We start from the raw sequence: 21,617 nt of genomic DNA on the forward strand, positions 1-21,617 counted from the left end.
CATAATGAACAGTACTCAGAAAGAAGCATATAATGAACAGTACTCAGAAACAAACACACAATGAATAGTACGCAGTAACCAACACACAATGAATAGTATTCAGAAAGCAGCACACAATAAAGAGTGCTCAGAAATTAGCACACAATAAACAGTACTCACAAACAAGCACACAATGAATAGTACTCAGAAACGAGTACACAATAAGCAGCACTCGGATACCAGCACCGAATAAATAGTACTCAGAATCCAACACATATTAAACAGTACTCAGAGTTCAGCACACAATGAACATTACTAAGAAAGAACACAATAAGAACACAATAAGCAGCATGAGAACCAGCACATAATGAACAGTACTCAGAAAGCAGCATATAATGAACAGTACTCAGAAACTAGCACACAATAAACAGTACTCAGAAACAAGCACACAATGAATAGTTCTCAGAAACGAGTACACAATAAGCAGCACTCGGATACCAGCACAGAATAAATAGTACTCAGAATCCAACACATATTAAACAGTACTCAGAGTTCAGCACACAATGAACATTACTAAGAAAGAAGCTCACAATGATCAGCACGTAGATAACAGCACAAAATGAACACAACTCACAAACCAGCACAAAATAAGCAGCACTCAGAAACCAGTACATAATGAACAGTACTCCAAAATCAGAAGACAATAAGCAGCATGACAACCAGCACATAATGAACAGTACTCAGAAAGAAGCATATAATGAACAGTACTCAGAAAGAAACATTATAATGAACAGTACTCAGAAACAAACACACAATGAATAGTACGCAGAAACCAACACACAATGAGCAGTAATCAGAAAGCAGCACACAATAAATAGTACTCAGAAACTAGCACACAATAAACAGTACTCACAAACAAGCACACAATGAATAATACTCAGAAACGAGTACACAATAAAAAGCACTCGGATACCAGCACAAAATAAATAGTACTCAGAATCCAACACATATTAAACAGTTTTCAGAGTTCAGCACACAATGAACATTACTAAGAAAGAAGCTCACAATGACCAGCATTTAGATAACAGCACAAAATGAACACAACTCACAAACCAGCACAAAATAAGAAGCACTCAGAAACCAGTACATAATAAACAGTACTCCAAAATCAGAACACAATAAGCAGCATGAGAACCAGCACATAATGAACAGTACTCAGAAAGAAGCATATAATGAACAGTACTCAGAAACAAGCACACAATGAATAGTACGCAGAAACCAACACACAATGAACAGTAATCAGAAAGCAGCACACAATAAACAGTACTCAAAAACAAGCACACAATGAATAGTACTCAGAAACGAGTACACAATAAGCAGCACTCGGATACCAGCACAGAATAAATAGTACTCGGAATCCAACACATATTAAACAGTAGTCAGAGTTCAGCACACAATGAACATTACTAAGAAAGAAGCTCACAATGATCAGCACGTAGATAACAGCACAAAATGAACACAACTCACAAACCAGCACAAAATAAGCAGCACTCAGAAACCAGTACATAATGAACAGTACTCCAAAATCAGAACACAATAAGCAGCATGACAACCAGCGCATAATGAACAGTACTCAGAAAGAAACATTATAATGAACAGTACTAAGAAACAAACACACAATGAATAGTACGCAGAAACCAACACACAATGAACAGTAATCAGAAAGCAGCACACAATAAAGAGTGCTCAGAAATTAACCCACAACAAACAGTACTCAGAAACAAGCACACAATGAATAGTACTCAGAAACAAGCACACAATGAATAGTACTCAGAAACGAGTACACAATAAGCAGCACTCGGATACCAGCACAAAATAAATAGTACTCAGAATCCAACACATATGAAACAGTACTCAGAGTTCAGCACACAATGAACATTACTAAGAAAGAAGCTCACAATGACCAGCACTTAGATAACAGCACAAAATGAACACAACTCACAAACCAGCACAAAATAAGCAGCACTTAGAAAGAAACATTATAATGAACAGTACTCAGACACAAGCACATATTGAATAGTACGCAGAAACCAACACACAATGAAAAGTAATCAGAAAACAGCACACAATAAACAGTGCTCAGAAACTAGCCCACAACAAACAGTACTCAGAAAAAAGCACACAATGAATAGTACTCAGAAACGAGTACACAATGAGAAGCACTCGGATACCAGCACAAAATAAATAGTACTCAGAATCCAACACATATTAAACAGTACTCAGAGTTCAGCACACAATGAACATTACTAAGAAAGAAGCTCACAATGACCAGCACTTAGATAACAGCACAAAATGAACACAACTCACAAGCCAGCACAAAATAAGCAGCACTCAGAAACCAGTACATAATGAAAAGTACTCCAAAATCAGAAGACAATAAGCAGCATGAGAACCAGTACATAATGAACAGTACTCAGAAAGAAGCATATAATGAACAGTACTCAGAAACAAACACACAATGAATAGTACGCAGAAACCAACACACAATGAACAGTAATCAGAAAGCAGCACACAATAAAGAGTGCTCAGAAATTAACCCACAACAAACAGTACTCAGAAACAAGCACAAAATAAATAGTACTCAGAATCCAACACATATTAAACAGTTCATCACACAATGAATATTACTAAGAAAGAAGCTCACAATGACCAGCATTTAGATAACAGCACAAAATGAACACAACTCACAAAACAGCACAAAATAAGAAGTACTCAGAAACCAGTACATAATGAACAGTACTCAGAAACAAGCACACAATGAATAGTACGCAGAAACCAACACACAATGAACAGTAATCAGAAAGCAGCACACAATAAACAGTACTCAAAAACAAGCACACAATGAATAGTACTCAGAAACAAGTACACAATAAGCAGCACTGGGATACCAGCACAGAATAAATAGTACTCAGAATCCAACACATATTAATCAGTACTCAGAGTTCAGCACACAATGAACATTACTAAGAAAGAAGCTCACAATGATCAGCACTTAGATAACAGCAAAAAATGAACACAACTCATAAACCAGCACAAAATAAGCAGAACTCAGAAACCAGTACATAATGAACAGTACTCCAAAATCAGAACACAATAAGCAGCATGAGAACCAGCACATAATGAACAGTACTCAGAAAGAAGCATATAATGAACAGTACTCAGAAAGAAACATTATAATGAACAGTACTCAGAAACAAGCACACATTGAATATTACGCAGAAACCAACACACAATGAGCAGTAATCAGAAAGCAGCACACAATAAACAGTGCTCAGAAACTAGCCCACAACAAACAGTACTCAGAAACAAGCACACAATGAATAGTACACAGAAACGAGTACACAATGAGTAGCATTCGGATACCAGCACAAAATAAATAGTACTCAGAATCCAACACATATGAAACAGTACTCAGAGTTCAGCACACAATGAACATTACTAAGAAAGAAGCTCACAATGACCAGCACTTAGATAACAGCACAAAATGAACACAACTCACAAACCAGCACAAAATAAGCAGCACTCAGAAACCAGTACATAATGAACAGTACTCCAAAATCAGAACACAATAAGCAGCATGAGAACCAGCACATAATGAACAGTACTCAGAAAGAAGTATATAATGAACAGTACTCAGAAACAAACACACAATGAATAGTACGCAGTAACCAACACACAATGAACAGTATTCAGAAAGCAGCACACAATAAAGAGTGCTCAGAAACTAGCACACAATAAACAGTACTCACAAACAAGCACACAATGAATAGTACTCAGAAACGAGTACACAATAAGCAGCACTCGGATACCAGCACCGAATAAATAGTACTCAGAATCCAACACATATTAAACAGTACTCAGAGTTTAGCACACAATGAACATTACTAAGAAAGAACACAATAAGAACACAATAAGCAGCATGAGAACCAGCACATAATGAACAGTACTCAGAAAGCAGCATATAATGAACAGTACTCAGAAACTAGCACACAATAAACAGTACTCAGAAAGAAGCACACAATGAATAGTACTCAGAAACGAGTACACAATAAGCAGCACTCGGATACCAGCACAAAATAAATAGTACTCAGAATCCAACACATATTAAACAGTACTCAGAGTTCAGCACACAATGAACATTACTAAGAAAGAAGCTCACAATGATCAGCACTTAGATAAGAGCACAAAATGAACACAACTCACAAACCAGCACAAAATAAGCAGCACTCAGAAACCAGTACATAATGAAAAGTACTCCAAAATCAGAACACAATAAGCAGCATGACAACCAGCACATAATGAACAGTACTCAGAAAGAAGCATATAATGAACAGTACTCAGAAAGAAACATTATAATGAACAGTACTCAGAAACAAACACACAATGAATAGTACGCAGAAACCAACACACAATGAGCAGTAATCAGAAAGCAGCACACAATAAATAGTACTCAGAAACTAGCACACAATAAACAGTACTCACAAACAAGCACACAATGAATAATACTCAGAAACGAGTACACAATAAAAAGCACTCGGATACCAGCACAAAATAAATAGTACTCAGAATCCAACACATATTAAACAGTTCTCAGAGTTCAGCACACAATGAACATTACTAAGAAAGAAGCTCACAATGACCAGCATTTAGATAACAGCACAAAATGAACACAACTCATAAACCAGCACGAAATAAGCAGCACTCAGAAACCAGTACATAATGAACAGTACTCCAAAATCAGAACACAATAAACAGTATGAGAACCAGCACATAATGAACAGTACTCAGAAAGAAGCATATAATGAACAGTACTCAGAAACAAACACACAATGAATAGTACGTAGAAACCAACACACAATGAACAGTAATCAGAAAGCAGCACACAATAAACAGTACTCAGAAACTAGCACACAAAAAACAATACTCAGAAACAAGCACACAATGAATAGTACTCAGAAACGAGTACACAATAAGCAGCACTCGGATACCAACACAAAATAAATAGTACTCAGAATCCAACACATATTAAACAGTACTCAGAGTTCAGCACACAATGAACATTACTAAGAAAGAAGCTCACAATGACCAGCACTAAGATAACAGCACAAAATGAACACAACTCACAAACCAGCACAAAATAAGCAGCACTCAGAAACCAGTACATTATGAACAGTACTCCAAAATCAGAACACAATAAGCAGCATGAGAACCAGCACATAATGAACAGTACTCAGAAAGAAGCATATAATGAACAGTACTCAGAAACAAACACACAATGAATAGTACGCAGAAACCAACACACAATGAACAGTATTCAGAAAGCAGCACACAATAAAGAGTGCTCAGAAATTAACCCACAACAAACAGTACTCAGAAACAAGCACACAATGAATAGTACTCAGAAACGAGTACACAATAAGCAGCACTCGGATACCAGCACAGAATAAATAGTACTCAGAATCCAACACATATTAAACAGTACTCAGAGTTCAACACACAATGAACATTACTAAGAAAGAAACTCACAATGATCAGCACTTAGATAACAGTAAAAAATGAACACAACTCATAAACCAGCACAAAATAAGCAGCACTCAGAAACCAGTACATAATGAACAGTACTCCAAAATCAGAACACAATAAGCAGTATGACAACCAGCACATAATGAACAGTACGCAGAAACCAACACACAATGAACAGTAATCAGAAAGCAGCATATAATGAACAGTACTCAGAAACTAGCACACAATAAACAGTACTCAGAAACAAGCACACAATGAATAGTACTCAGAAACGAGTATACAATAAGAAGCACTCGGATACCAGCACAAAATAAATAGTACTCAGAATCCAACACATATTAAACAGTACTCAGAGTTCAGCACACAATGAACATTACTAAGAAAGAAGCTCACAATGATCAGCACTTAGATAACAGCACAAACTGAACACAACTCACAAACCAGCACAAAATAAGCAGCACTCAGAAACCAGTACATAATGAAAAGTACTCCAAAATCAGAACATAATAAGCAGCATGAGAACCAGCACATAATGAACAGTACTCAGAAAGAAGCATATAATGAACAGTACTCAGAAACTAGCACACAATGAATAGTACTCACAAACAAGCACACAATGAATAGTACTCAGAAACGAGTATACAATAAGAAGCACTCGGATACCAGCACAAAATAAATAGTACTCAGAATCCAACACATATTAAACAGTACTCAGAGTTCAGCACACAATGAACATTACTAAGAAAGAAGCTCACAATGATCAGCACTTAGATAAGAGCACAAAATGAACACAACTCACAAACCAGCACAAAATAAGCAGCACTCAGAAACCAGTACATAATAAACAGCACTCCAAAATCAGAACATAATAAGCAGCATGAGAACCAGCACATAATGAACAGTACTCAGAAAGAAGCATATAATGAACAGTACTCAGAAACAAGGACACAATGAATAGTACCCAGAAACCAACACACAATGAAGAGTAATCAGAAAGCAGCACACAATAAACAGTACTCAGAAACTAGCACACAAAAAACAGTACTCAAAAACAAGCACACAATGAATAGTACTCAGAAACGAGTACAAAATAAGCAGCACTCAAATACCAGCACAAAATAAATAGTACTCAGAATCCAACACATATTAAACAGTACACAATGAACATTACTAAGAAAGAAGCTCACAATGATCAGCACTTAGATAACAGCACAAAATGAACACAACTCACAAACCAGCACAAAATAAGCAGCACTCAGAAACCAGTACATAATGAACAGTACTCCAAAATCAGAACACAATAAGTATCATGAGAACGAGCACATAATGAACAGTACTCAGAAAGAAGCATATAATGAACAGTACTCAGAAAGAAACATTATAATGAACAGTACTCAGAAACAAACACACAATGAATAGTACGCAGAAACCAACACACAATGAGCAGTAATCAGAAAGCAGCACACAATAAATAGTACTCAGAAACTAGCACACAATACACAGTACTCACAAACAAGCACACAATGAATAATACTCAGAAACGAGTACACAATAAAAAGCACTCGGATACCAGCACAAAATAAATAGTACTCAGAATCCAACACATATTAAACAGTTCTCAGAGTTCAGCACACAATGAACATTACTAAGAAAGAAGCTCACAATGACCAGCATTTAGATAACAGCACAAAATGAACACAACTCACAAACCAGCACAAAATAAGCAGCACTCAGAAACCAGTACATAATGAACAGTACTCCAAAATCAGAACACAATAAGCAGCATGAGAACCAGCACATAATGAACAGTACTCAGAAAGAAGCATATAATGAACAGTACTCAGAAACAAACACACAATGAATAGTACGCAGAAACCAACACACAATGAACAGTATTCAGAAAGCAGCACACAATAAAGAGTGCTCAGAAATTAACCCACAACAAACAGTACTCAGAAACAAGAACACAATGAATAGTACTCAGAAACGAGTACACAATAAGCAGCACTCGGATACCAGGACAGAATAAATAGTACTCAGAATCCAACACATATTAAACAGTACTCAGAGTTCAACACACAATGAACATTACTAAGAAAGAAGCTCACAATGATCAGCACTTAGATAACAGTAAAAAATGAACACAACTCATAAACCAGCACAAAATAAGCAGCACTCAGAAACCAGTACATAATGAACAGTGCTCCAAAATCAGAACACAATAAGCAGTATGACAACCAGCACATAATGAACAGTACGCAGAAACCAACACACAATGAACAGTAATCAGAAAGCAGAATATAATGAACAGTACTCAGAAACTAGCACACAATAAACAGTACTCAGAAACAAGCACACAATGAATAGTACTCAGAAACGAGTATACAATAAGAAGCACTCGGATACCAGCACAAAATAAATAGTACTCAGAATCCAACACATATTAAACAGTACACAATGAACATTACTAAGAAAGAAGCTCACAATGATCAGCACTTAGATAACAGCACAAAATGAACACAACTCACAAACCAGCACAAAATAAGCAGCACTCAGAAACCAGTACATAATGAACAGTACTCCAAAATCAGAACACAATAAGTATCATGAGAACGAGCACATAATGAACAGTACTCAGAAAGAAGCATATAATGAACAGTACTCAGAAAGAAACATTATAATGAACAGTACTCAGAAACAAACACACAATGAATAGTACGCAGAAACCAACACACAATGAGCAGTAATCAGAAAGCAGCACACAATAAATAGTACTCAGAAACTAGCACACAATAAACAGTACTCACAAACAAGCACACAATGAATAATACTCAGAAACGAGTACACAATAAGAAGCACTCGGATACCAGCACAAAATAAATAGTACTCAGAATCCAACACATATTAAACAGTACTCAGAGTTCAGCACACAATGAACATTACTAAGAAAGAAGCTCACAATGATCAGCACTTAGATAACAGCACAAAATGAACACAACTCAGAAACAAGAACAAAATAAGCAGCACTCAGAAACCAGTACATAATGAACAGTACTCCAAAATCAGAACACAATAAACAGTATGAGAACCAGCACATAATGAACAGTACTCAGAAAGAAGCATATAATGAATAGTACTCAGAAACAAACACACAATGAATAGTACGCAGAAACCAACACACAATGAACAGTAATCAGAAAGCAGCACACAATAAAGAGTGCTCAGAAACTAGCACACAATAAACAGTACTCACAAACAAGCACACAATGAATAATACTCAGAAACGAGTACACAATAAGAAGCACTCGGATACCAGCACAAAATAAATAGTACTCAGAATCCAACACATATTAAACAGTACTCAGAGTTCAGCACACAATGAACATTACTAAGAAAGAAGCTCACAATGACCAGCATTTAGATAACAGCACAAAATGAACACAACTCACAAACCAGCACGAAATAAGCAGCACTCAGAAACCAGTACATAATGAACAGTACTCCAAAATCAGAACACAATAAACAGTATGAGAACCAGCACATAATGAACAGTACTCAGAAAGAAGCATATAATGAATAGTACTCAGAAACAAACACACAATGAATAGTACGCAGAAACCAACACACAATGAACAGTAATCAGAAAGCAGCACACAATAAACAGTACTCAGAAACTAGCACACAAAAAACAGTACTCAGAAACAAGCACACAATGAATAGTACTCAGAAACGAGTACACAATAAGCAGCACTCGGATACCAACACAAAATAAATAGTACTCAGAATCCAACACATATTAAACAGTACTCAGAGTTCAGCACAAATGAACATTACTAAGAAAGAAGCTCACAATGACCAGCACTTAGATAACAGTACAAAATGAACACAACTCACAAACCAGCACAAAATAAGCAGCACTCAGAAACCAGTACATAATGAACAGTACTCCAAAATCAGAACACAATAAGCAGGATGACAACCAGCACATAATGAACAGTACTCAGAAAGAAGCATATAATGAACAGTACTCAGAAAGAAACATTATAATGAACAGTACTCAGAAACAAGCACACATTGAATAGTACGCACAAACCAAAACACAATGAGCAGTAATCAGAAAGCAGCACACAATAAACAGTGCTCAGAAACTAGCCCACAAGAAACAGTACTCAGAAACAAGCACACAATGAATAGTACTCAGAAACGAGTACACAATGAGTAGCACTCGGATACCAGCACAAAATACATAGTACTCAGAATCCAACACATATTAAACAGTACTCAGAGTTCAGCACACAATGAACATTACTAAGAAAGAAGCTCACAATGACCAGCACTTAGATAACAGCACAAAATGAACACAACTCACAAACCAGCACAAAATAAGCAGCACTTAGAAAGAAACATTATAATGAACAGTACTCAGACACAAGCACATATTGAAAAGTACGCAGAAACCAACACACAATGAGCAGTAATCAGAAAGCAGCACACAATAAAGAGTGCTCAGAAATTAACCCACAACAAACAGTACTCAGAAACAAGCACAAAATAAATAGTACTCAGAATCCAACACATATTAAACAGTTCAGCACACAATGAACATTACTAAGAAAGAAGCTCACAATGACCAGCACTTAGATAACAGCACAAAATGAATACAACTCACAAAACAGCACAAAATAAGCAGCACTCAGAAACCAGTACATAATGAACAGTACTCAGAAACAAGCACACAATGAATAGTACGCAGAAACCAACACACAATGAACAGTAATCAGAAAGCAGCACACAATAAACAGTACTCAAAAACAAGCACACAATGAATAGTACTCAGAAACGAGTACACAATAAGCAGCACTCGGATACCAGCACAGAATAAATAGTACTCAGAATCCAACACATATTAATCAGTACTCAGAGTTCAGCACACAATGAACATTACTAAGAAAGAAGCTCACAATGATCAGCACTTAGATAACAGCAAAAAATGAACACAACTCATAAACTAGCACAAAATAAGCAGCACTCAGAAACCAGTACATAATGAAAATACTTTAAAATCAGAACACAATGAGCAGCATGAGAACCATTACATAATGAACAGTACTCAGAAAGAAGCATATAATGAACAGTACTCAGAAACGAGCACACAATGAATAGTACGCAGAAACCAACACACAATGAACAGTAATCAGAAAGCAGCACATAATTAACAGTACTCAGAAACTAGCACACAAAAAACAGTACTCAGAAACAAGCACACAATGAATAGTACTCAGAAACGAGTACACAATAAGCAGCACTCGGATACCAGCACAAAATAAATAGTACTCAGAATCCAACACATATTAAACAGTACACAATGAACATTACTAAGAAAGAAGCTCACAATGACCAGCACTTAGATAACAGCACAAAATGAACACAACTCACAAACCAGCACAAAATAAGCAGCACTCAGAAACCAGTACATAATGAACAGTGCTCCAAAATCAGAACACAATAAGCAGCATGAAAACCAGCACATAATGAACAGTACTCAGAAAGAAGCATATAATGAACAGTACTCAGAAAGAAACATTATAATGAACAGTACTCAGAAACAAGCACACATTGAATAGTACGCACGAACCAACACACAATGAGCAGTAATCAGAAAGCAGTACACAATAAACAGTTCTCAGAAACTAGCCCACAACAAACATTACTCAGAAATAAGCACACAATGAATAGTACTCAGAAACGAGTACACAATGAGAAGCACTCGGATACCAGCACAAAATAAATAGTACTAAGAATCCAACACATATTAAACAGTACTCAGAGTTCAGCACACAATGAACATTACTAAGAAAGAAGCTCACAATGACCAGCACTTAGATAACAGCACAAAATGAACACAACTCACAAACCAGCACAAAAGAGTACTGTTTGTTGTGGGTTAATTTCTGAGCACTCTTTATTGTGTGCTGCTTTCTGAATACTGTATATTGTGTGTTGGTTTCTGCGTACTATTCATTGTGTGCTTGTTTCTGAGTACTGTTCATTATATGCTTCTTTCTGAGTACTGTTCATTATCTGCTGGTTCTCATGCTGCTTATTGTGTTCTGATTTTGGAATACTGTTCATTATGTACTGGTTTCTGAGTGCTGCTTATTTTGTGGTGGTTTGTGAGTTGTGTTCATTTTTTGCTGTTATGTAAGTGCTGATCATTGTGAGCTTCTTTCTTAGTAATGTTCATTGTGTACTGTTTAATATGTGTTGGATTTTGAGTACTATTTATTTTGTGCTGGTATCCGAGTGCTGCTTATTGTGTACTCGTTTCTGAGTACTATTCATTGTGTGCTTGTTTCTGAGTACTGTTTTTTGTGTGCTAGTTTCTGAGTACTGTTAATTGTGTGCTGCTTTCTGATTACTGTTCATTGTGTGTTGGTTTCTGCGTACTATTCATTGTGTGCTCGTTTCTGAGTACTGTTCATTATATGCTTTTTTCTGAGTACTGTTCATTATGTACTGGTTCTCATGCTGCTTATTGTGTTCTGATTTTAGAGTATTTTCATTATGTACTGGTTTCTGAGTGCTGCTTATTTTGTGCTGGTTTGTGAGTTGTGTTCATTTTGTGCTGTTATCTAAGTGCTGATCATTGTGATTTTCTTTCTTAGTAATGTTCATTGTGTGCTGAACACTGAGTACTGTTTAATATGTGTTGGATTCTGAGTACTATTTATTTTGTGCTGGTATCCGAGTGCTGCTTATTGTGTACTCGTTTCTGAGTACTATTCATTGTGTGCTTGTTTCTGAGTACTGTTTATTGTGGGCTAGTTTCTGAGCACTGTTTATTGTGTGCTGCTTTCTGATTACTGCTCATTGTGTATTGGTTTCTGCGTACTATTCAATATGTGCTTGTTTCTTAGTACTGTTCATTATAATGTTTCTTTCTGAGTACTGTTCATTATATGCTTCTTTCTGAGTACTGTTCATTATGTGCTGGTTGTCATGCTGCTTATTGTGTTCTGATTTTGGAGCACTGTTAATTATGTACTGGTTTCTGAGTGCTGCTTATTTTGTGCTGGTTTATGAGTTGTGTTCATTTTTTGCTGTTATCTAAGTGCTGATCATTGTGAGCTTCTTTCTTAGTAATGTTCATTGTGTGCTGAACTCTGAGTACTGTTTAATATGTGTTGGATTCTGAGTACTATTTATTCTGTGCTGGTATCCGAGTGCTGCTTATTGTGTACTCGTTTCTGCGTACTATTCATTGTGTGCTTGTTTCTGAGTACTGTTCATTATATGCTTCTTTCTGAGTACTGTTCATTATGTGCTGGTTCTCATGCTCCTTATTCTGTTCTGATTTTGGAGTACTGTTCATTATGTACTGGTTTCTGAGTGCTGCTTATTTTGTGCTGGTTTGTGAGTTGTGTTCATTTTGTGCTGTTATCTAAGTGCTGGCCATTGTGAGCTTCTTTCTTAGAAATGTTCATTGTGTGCTGAACTGTTTAATATGTGTTGGATTCTGAGTACTATTTATTTTGTGCTGGTATCCGAGTGCTGCTTATTGTGTACTCGTTTCTGAGTACTATTCATTGTGTGCTTGTTTCTGAGTACTGTTCATTATATGCTTCTTTCTGAGTACTGTTCATTATGTACTGGTTCTCATGCTGCTTATTGTGTTCTGATTTTAGAGTATTTTCATTATGTACTGGTTTCTGAGTGCTGCTTATTTTGTGCTGGTTTGTGAGTTGTGTTCATTTTGTTCTGTTATCTAAGTGCTGATCATTGTGATTTTCTTTCTTAGTAATGTTCATTGTGTGCTGAACACTGAGTACTGTTTAATATGTGTTGGATTCTGAGTACTATTTATTTTGTGCTGGTATCCGAGTGCTGCTTATTGTGTACTCGTTTCTGAGTACTATTCATTGTGTGCTTGTTTCTGAGTACTGTTTGTTGTGGGCTAGTTTCTGAGCACTGTTTATTGTGTGCTGCTTTCTGATTACTGCTCATTGTGTATTGGTTTCTGCGTACTATTCAATATGTGTTTGTTTCTTAGTACTGTTCATTATAATGTTTCTTTCTGAGTACTGTTCATTATATGCTTCTTTCTGAGTACTGTTCATTATGTGCTGGTTGTCATGCTGCTTATTGTGTTCTGATTTTGGAGTACTGTTCATTATGTACTGTTTTCTGAGTGTTGCTTATTTTGTGCTGGTTTGTGAGTTGTGTTCATTTTGTGCTGTTACCTAAGTGCTGGTCATTGTGAGCTTCTTTCTTAGTAATGTTCATTGTGTACTGTTTAATATGTGTTGGATTCTGAGTACTATTTATTTTGTGCTGGTATCCGAGTGCTGCTTATTGTGTACTCGTTTCTGAGTACTATTCATTGTGTGCTTGTTTCTGAGTACTGTTTTTTGTGTGCTAGTTTCTGAGTACTGTAAATTGTCTGCTGCTTTCTGATTACTGTTCATTGTGTGTTGGTTTCTGCGTACTATTCATTGTGTGCTCGTTTCTGAGTACTGTTCATTATATGCTTCTTTCTGAGTACTGTTCATTATGTGCTGGTTCTCATGCTGCTTATTGTGTTCTGATTTTGGAGTACTGTTCATTATGTACTGGTTTCTGAGTGCTGCTTATTTTGTGCTGGTTTGTGAGTTGTGTTCATTTTTTGCTGTTATGTAAGTGCTGATCATTGTGAGCTTCTTTCTTAGTAATGTTCATTGTGTACTGTTTAATATGTGTTGGATTTTGAGTACTATTTATTTTGTGCTGGTATCCGAGTGCTGCTTATTGTGTACTCGTTTCTGAGTACTATTCATTGTGTGCTTGTTTCTGAGTACTGTTTGTTGTGGGCTAATTTCTGAGTACTGTTAATTGTGTGCTGCTTTCTGATTACTGTTCATTGTGTGTTGGTTTCAGCGTACTATTCATTGTGTGCTCGTTTCTGAGTACTGTTCATTATATGCTTCTTTCTGAGTACTGTTCATTATGTGCTGGTTGTCATGCTGCTTATTGTGTTTTTATTGTGTTCTTTCTTAGTAATGTTCATTGTGTTCTGAACTCTGAGTACTGTTTAATATGTGTTGGTTTCTGAGTACTATTTATTTTGTGCTGGTATCCGAGTGCTGCTTATTGTGTACTCGTTTCTGAGTACTATTCATTGTGTGCTTGTTTCTGAGTACTGTTTGTTGTGGGCTAATTTCTGAGCACTCTTAATTGTGTGCTGCTTTCTGATTACTGTTCATTGTGTATTGGTTTCTGCGTACTATTCATTGTGTGTTTGTTTCTGAGTACTGTTCATTATATGCTTCTTTCTGAGTACTGTTCATTATGTGCTGGTTCTCATACTGTTTATTGTGTTCTGATTTTGGAGTACTGTTCATTATGTACTGGTTTCTGAGTGCTGCTTATTTCGTGCTGGTTTGTGAGTTGTGTTCATTTTGTGCTGTTATCTAAATGCTGGTCATTGTGAGCTTTTTCTTAGTAATGTTCATTGTGTGCTGAACTCTGAGAACTGTTTAATATGTGTTGGATTCTGAGTACTATTTATTTTGTGCTGGTATCCGAGTGCTTCTTATTGTGTACTCGTTTCTGAGTATTATTCATTGTGTGCTTGTTTGTGAGTACTGTTTATTGTGTGCTAGTTTCTGAGTACTATTTATTGTGTGCTGCTTTCTGATTACTGCTCATTGTGTGTTGGTTTCTGCGTACTGTTCATTATAATGTTTCTTTCTGAGTACTGTTCATTATATGCTTCTTTCTGAGTACTGTTCATTATGTGCTGGTTCTCATGATACTTATTGTGTTCTGATTTTGGAGTACTGTTCATTATGTACTGGTTTCTGAGTGCTGCTTATTTTGTGCTGGTTTGTGAGTTGTGTTCATTTTGTGCTGTTATCTAAGTGCTGATCATTGTGATTTTCTTTCTTAGTAATGTTCATTGTGTACTGTTTAATATGTGTTGGATTCTGAGTACTATTTATTTTGTGCTGGTATCCGAGTGCTGCTTATTGTGTACTCGTTTCTGAGTACTATTCATTGTGTGCTTGTTTCTGAGTACTGTTTTTTGTGTGCTAGTTTCTGAGTACTGTTTATTGTGTGTTGCTTTCTGATTACTGTTCATTGTGTGTTGTTTTCTGCGTACTATTCATTGTGTGCTTGTTTCTGAGTACTGTTCACTATATGCTTCTTTCTGAGTACTGTTCATTATATGCTGGTTGTCATGCTGCTTATTGTGTTCTGATTTTGGAGTACTGTTCATTATGTACTGGTTTCTGAGTGCTGCTTATTTTGTGCTGGTTTGTGAGTTGTGTTCATTTTGTGCTGTTATCTAAGTGCTGGTCATTGTGAGCTTCTTTCTTAGTAATGTTCATTGTGTGCTGAACACTGAGTACTGTTTAATATGTGTTGGATTCTGAGTACTATTTATTTTGTGCTGGTATCCGAGTGCTGCTTATTGTGTACTCGTTTCTGAGTACTATTCATTGTGTGCTTGTTTGTGAGTACTGTTTATTGTGGGCTAGTTTCTGAGCACTGTTTATTGTGTGCTGCTTTCTGATTACTGCTCATTGTGTATTGGTTTCTGCGTACTATTCAATATGTGCTTGTTTCTTAGTACTGTTCATTATAATGTTTCTTTCTGAGTACTGTTCATTATATGCTTCTTTCTGAGTACTGTTCATTATGTGCTGGTTGTCATGCTGCTTATTGTGTTCTGATTTTGGAGCACTGTTCATTATGTACTGGTTTCTGAGTGCTGCTTATTTTGTGCTGGTTTATGAGTTGTGTTCATTTTTTGCTGTTATCTAAGTGCTGATCATTGTGAGCTTCTTTCTTAGTAATGTTCATTGTGTGCTGAACTCTGAGTACTGTTTAATATGTGTTGGATTCTGAGTACTATTTATTCTGTGCTGGTATCCGAGTGCTGCTTATTGTGTACTCGTTTCTGAGTACTATTCATTGAGTGCTTGTTTTTGAGTACTGTTTATTGTGTGCTGCTTTCTGATTACTGTTCATTGTGTGTTGTTTTCTGCGTACTATTCATTGTGTGCTTGTTTCTGAGTACTGTTCATTATATGCTTCTTTCTGAGTACTGTTCATTATATACTGGTTCTCATGCTGCTTATTGTGTTCTGATTTTGGAGTACTGTTCATTATGTACTGGTTTCTGAGTGCTGCTTATTTTGTGCTGGTTTGTGAGTTGTGTTCATTTTTTGCTGTTATGTAAATGCTGATCAATGTGAGCTTCTTTCTTAGTAATGTTCATTGTGTACTGTTTAATATGTGTTGGATTCTGAGTACTATTTATTTTGTGCTGGTATCCGAGTGCTGCTTATTGTGTACTCGTTTCTGAGTACTATTCATTGTGTGCTTGTTTCTGAGTACTGTTTTTTGTGTGCTAGTTTCTGAGTACTGTTAATTGTGTGCTGCTTTCTGATTACTGTTCATTGTGTGTTGGTTTCAGCGTACTATTCATTGTGTGCTCGTTTCTGAGTACTGTTCCTTATATGCTTCTTTCTGAGTACTGTTCATTATGTGCTGGTTGTCATGCTGCTTATTGTGTTTTTATTGTGTTCTTTCTTAGTAATGTTCATTGTGTTCTGAACTCTGAGTACTGTTTAATATGTGTTGGTTTCTGAGTACTATTTATTTTGTGCTGGTATCCGAGTGCTGCTTATTGTGTACTCGTTTCTGAGTACTATTCATTGTGTGCTTGTTTCTGAGTACTGTTTGTTGTGGGCTAATTTCTGAGCACTCTTAATTGTGTGCTGCTTTCTGATTACTGTTCATTGTGTATTGGTTTCTGCGTACTATTCATTGTGTGTTTGTTTCTGAGTACTGTTCATTATATGCTTCTTTCTGAGTACTGTTCATTATGTGCTGGTTCTCATACTGTTTATTGTGTTCTGATTTTGGAGTACTGTTCATTATGTACTGGTTTCTGAGTGCTGCTTATTTCGTGCTGGTTTGTGAGTTGTGTTCATTTTGTGCTGTTATCTAAATGCTGGTCATTGTGAGCTTTTTCTTAGTAATGTTCATTGTGTGCTGAACTCTGAGAACTGTTTAATATGTGTTGGATTCTGAGTACTATTTATTTTGTGCTGGTATCCGAGTGCTTCTTATTGTGTACTCGTTTCTGAGTATTATTCATTGTGTGCTTGTTTGTGAGTACTGTTTATTGTGTGCTAGTTTCTGAGTACTATTTATTGTGTGCTGCTTTCTGATTACTGCTCATTGTGTGTTGGTTTCTGCGTACTGTTCATTATAATGTTTCTTTCTGAGTACTGTTCATTATATGCTTCTTTCTGAGTACTGTTCATTATGTGCTGGTTCTCATGATACTTATTGTGTTCTGATTTTGGAGTACTGTTCATTATGTACTGGTTTCTGAGTGCTGCTTATTTTGTGCTGGTTTGTGAGTTGTGTTCATTTTGTGCTGTTATCTAAGTGCTGATCATTGTGATTTTCTTTCTTAGTAATGTTCATTGTGTACTGTTTAATATGTGTTGGATTCTGAGTACTATTTATTTTGTGCTGGTATCCGAGTGCTGCTTATTGTGTACTCGTTTCTGAGTACTATTCATTGTGTGCTTGTTTCTGAGTACTGTTTTTTGTGTGCTAGTTTCTGAGTACTGTTTATTGTGTGTTGCTTTCTGATTACTGTTCATTGTGTGTTGTTTTCTGCGTACTATTCATTGTGTGCTTGTTTCTGAGTACTGTTCACTATATGCTTCTTTCTGAGTACTGTTCATTATATGCTGGTTGTCATGCTGCTTATTGTGTTCTGATTTTGGAGTACTGTTCATTATGTACTGGTTTCTGAGTGCTGCTTATTTTGTGCTGGTTTGTGAGTTGTGTTCATTTTGTGCTGTTATCTAAGTGCTGGTCATTGTGAGCTTCTTTCTTAGTAATGTTCATTGTGTACTGTTTAATATGTGTTGGATTCTGAGTACTATTTATTTTGTGCTGGTATCCGAGTGCTGCTTATTGTGTACTCGTTTCTGAGTACTATTCATTGTGTGCTTGTTTCTGAGTACTGTTTGTTGTGGGCTAGTTTCTGAGAACTGTTTATTGTGTGCTGCTTTCTGATTACTGTTCATTGTGTGTTGTTTTCTGGGTACTATTCATTGTGTGCTTGTTTCTGAGTACTGTTCATTATATGCTTCTTTCTGAGTTCTGTTCATTATATACTGGTTCTCATGCTGCTTATTGTGTTCTGATTTTGGAGTACTGTTCATTATGTACTGGTTTCTGAGTGCTGCTTATTTTGTGCTGGTTTGTGAGTTGTGTTCATTTTTTGCTGTTATGTAAATGCTGATCAATGTGAGCTTCTTTCTTAGTAATGTTCATTGTGTACTGTTTAATATGTGTTGGATTCTGAGTACTATTTATTTTGTGCTGGTATCCGAGTGCTGCTTATTGTGTACTCGTTTCTGAGTACTATTCATTGTGTGCTTGTTTCTGAGTACTGTTTTTTGTGTGCTAGTTTCTGAGTACTGTTAATTGTGTGCTGCTTTCTGATTACTGTTCATTGTGTGTTGGTTTCAGCGTACTATTCATTGTGTGCTCGTTTCTGAGTACTGTTCATTATATGCTTCTTTCTGAGTACTGTTCATTATGTGCTGGTTGTCATGCTGCTTATTGTGTTTTTATTGTGTTCTTTCTTAGTAATGTTCATTGTGTTCTGAACTCTGAGTACTGTTTAATATGTGTTGGTTTCTGAGGACTATTTATTTTGTTCTGGTATCCGAGTGCTGCTTATTGTGTACTCGTTTCTGAGTACTATTCATTGTGTGCTTGTTTCTGAGTACTGTTTGTTGTGGGCTAGTTTCTGAGAACTGTTTATTGTGTACTGCTTTCTGATTACTGCTCATTGTGTGTTGGTTTGTGCGTACTATTCAATATGTGCTTGTTTCTTAGTACTGTTCATTATAATGTTTCTTTCTGAGTACTGTTCATTATATGCTTCTTTCTGAGTACTGTTCATTATGTGCTGGTTCTCATGCTCCTTATTGTGTTCTGATTTTGGAGTACTGTTCATTATGTACTGGTTTCTGAGTGCTGCTTATTTTGTGCTGGTTTGTGAGTTGTGTTCATTTTGTGCTGTTATCTAAGTGCTGGTCATTGTGAGCTTCTTTCTTAGAAATGTTCATTGTGTGCTGAACTGTTTAATATGTGTTGGATTCTGAGTACTATTTATTTTGTGCTGGTATCCGAGTGCTGCTTATTGTGTACTCGTTTCTGAGTACTATTCATTGTGTGCTTGTTTCTGAGTACTGTTTTTTGTGTGCTAGTTTTTGAGTACTGTTAATTGTGTGCTGCTTTCTGATTACTGTTCATTGTGTGTTGGTTTCTGCGTACTATTCATTGTGTGCTCGTTTCTGAGTACTATTCATTGTGTGCTTCTTTCTGAGTAATGTTTGTTGTGGGCTAGTTTCTGAGAACTGTTTATTGTGTACTGCTTTCTGATTACTGCTCATTGTGTGTTGGTTTCTGCGTACTATTCAATATGTGCTTGTTTCTGAGTACTGTTCATTATAATGTTTCTTTCTGAGTACTGTTCATTATATGCTTCTTTCTGAGTACTGTTCATTATGTGCTGGTTCTCATGCTGCTTATTGTGTTCTGATTTTGGAGCACTGTTCATTATGTACTGTTTTCTGAGTGCTGCTTATTTTTTGCTGGTTTATGAGTTGTGTTCATTTCTTGCTGTTATCTAAGTGCTGATCATTGTGAGCTTCTTTGTTAGTAATGTTCATTGTGTGCTGAACTCTGAGTACTGATTAATATGTGTTGGATTCTGAGTACTATTTATTCTGTGCTGGTATCCGAGTGCTGCTTATTGTGTACTCGTTTCTGAGTACTATTCATTGTGTGCTTGTTTTTGAGTACTGTTTATTGTGTGCTGCTTTCTGATTACTGTTCATTGTGTGTTGTTTTCTGGGTACTATTCATTGTGTGCTTGTTTCTGAGTACTGTTCATTATATGCTTCTTTCTGAGTACTGTTCATTATATACTGGTTCTCATGCTGCTTATTGTGTTCTGATTTTGGAGTACTGTTCATTATGTACTGGTTTCTGAGTGCTGCTTATTTTGTGCTGGTTTGTGAGTTGTGTTCATTTTTTGCTGTTATGTAAATGCTGATCATTGTGAGCTTCTTTCTTAGTAATGTTCATTGTGTACTGTTTAATATGTGTTGGATTCTGAGTACTATTTATTTTGTGCTGGTATCCGAGTGCTGCTTATCTGTTTATTGTGTGCTGCTTTCTGATTACTGTTCATTGTGTGTTGTTTTCTGGGTACTATTCATTGTGTGCTTGTTTCTGAGTACTATTCATTGTGTGCTTGTTTCTGAGTACTGTTTTTTGTGTGCTAGTTTCTGAGTACTGTTAATTGTGTGCTGCTTTCTGATTACTGTTCATTGTGTGTTGGTTTCTGCGTACTATTCATTGTGTGCTCGTTTCTGAGTACTGTTCATTATATGCTTCTTTCTGAGTACTGTTCATTATGTGCTGGTTGTCATGCTGCTTATTGTGTTTTTATTGTGTTCTTTCTTAGTAATGTTCATTGTGTGCTGAACTCTGAGTACTGTTTAATATGTGTTGGTTTCTGAGGACTATTTATTTTGTTCTGGTATCCGAGTGCTGCTTATTGTGTACTCGTTTCTGAGTACTATTCATTGTGTGCTTGTTTCTGAGTACTGTTTTTTGTGTGCTAGTTTCTGAGTACTGTTTATTGTGTGCTCGTTTCTGATTACTGTTCATTGTGTGTTGTTTTCTGGGTACTATTCATTGTGTCCTTGTTTCTGAGTACTGTTCATTATATGCTTCTTTCTGAGTACTGTTCATTATGTGCTGGTTGTCATGCTACTTATTGTGTTCTGATTTTGGAGTTCTGTTCATTATGTACTGGTTTCTGAGTGCTGCTTATTTTGTGCTGGTTTGTGAGTTGTGTTCATTTTGTGCTGTTATCTAAGTGCTGGTCATTGTGAGCTTCTTTCTCAGTAATGTTCATTGTGTGCTGAACTCTGAGTACTGTTTAATATGTGTTGGATTCTTAG

This window comes from Ostrea edulis, chromosome 4 (genome assembly GCF_947568905.1).
Source record: "Ostrea edulis chromosome 4, xbOstEdul1.1, whole genome shotgun sequence".
Lineage (NCBI taxonomy): Eukaryota > Metazoa > Mollusca > Bivalvia > Ostreida > Ostreidae > Ostrea > Ostrea edulis.